The sequence below is a fragment of the Cornus florida genome, unplaced genomic scaffold (genome assembly GCF_030987335.1).
Source record: "Cornus florida cultivar Cherokee Brave unplaced genomic scaffold, ASM3098733v1 CherokeeBrave_3.0.0_Hap2_Chr04, whole genome shotgun sequence".
Lineage (NCBI taxonomy): Eukaryota > Viridiplantae > Streptophyta > Magnoliopsida > Cornales > Cornaceae > Cornus > Cornus florida.
Genome location: NW_026775574.1, coordinates 27,334,727 through 27,335,287, shown reverse-complemented (window position 1 = coordinate 27,335,287; position 561 = coordinate 27,334,727). Strand labels below are relative to the sequence as shown.

At 39.2% G+C, this 561-nt stretch overlaps 1 pseudogene; it reads left to right on the top strand.

Annotated features, from left to right (window-relative positions):
* On the top strand, nt 1-98 carry LOC132305942 (small nucleolar RNA R71; annotated as a pseudogene).
* Nucleotides 99-561: the final 463 nt, after the last annotated feature.

Below are 561 nucleotides of genomic sequence, written 5' to 3'. Positions count from 1 at the left end.
ATGTCATGATGTGGATACTTCCTAAGTAATTCATTGAATCTTTCCCATGCCTCATGGAACATTTCCCCATCCCCGTGTGAAAACTCTCGAATGGAGGTTCTCATGACATTGGTCTTAGAAACTAGATAGTACTTCTTCAAGAACTCTTGTTGCATTTATGCCCAAGAAGTTATTGAAAAAGGCCTAAGATTGTTAAACCAATATTTTGCCTTGTCTTTAAGGGTGAATGGAAAAATTTTAAGCCTTAAGACCTCTTCCGGCATGTCCGTGTATCTCATGGTGGAACATACTTCAAGAAACTCATCCAAATGCTTATAAGGTTCTTCACTTGGAAGTCCATGATAGTTAGGAAGCATTTGAATAGTTTATGATTTGATCTCATAGTGGTGTGCTCTAAATGGTGGCAATTGAATGCATATGGGTGCATTGTATTCATTAGGCATATAGTGATCTCTTAAAGCAAGGGGAGGATTAGCAATTAGGGATGCAACATGGGCACCTTGATTGCCTTGAATGATGGGAGGTTGTGAAGCATAGATTAGCCTTGGCATTCCTAATGGA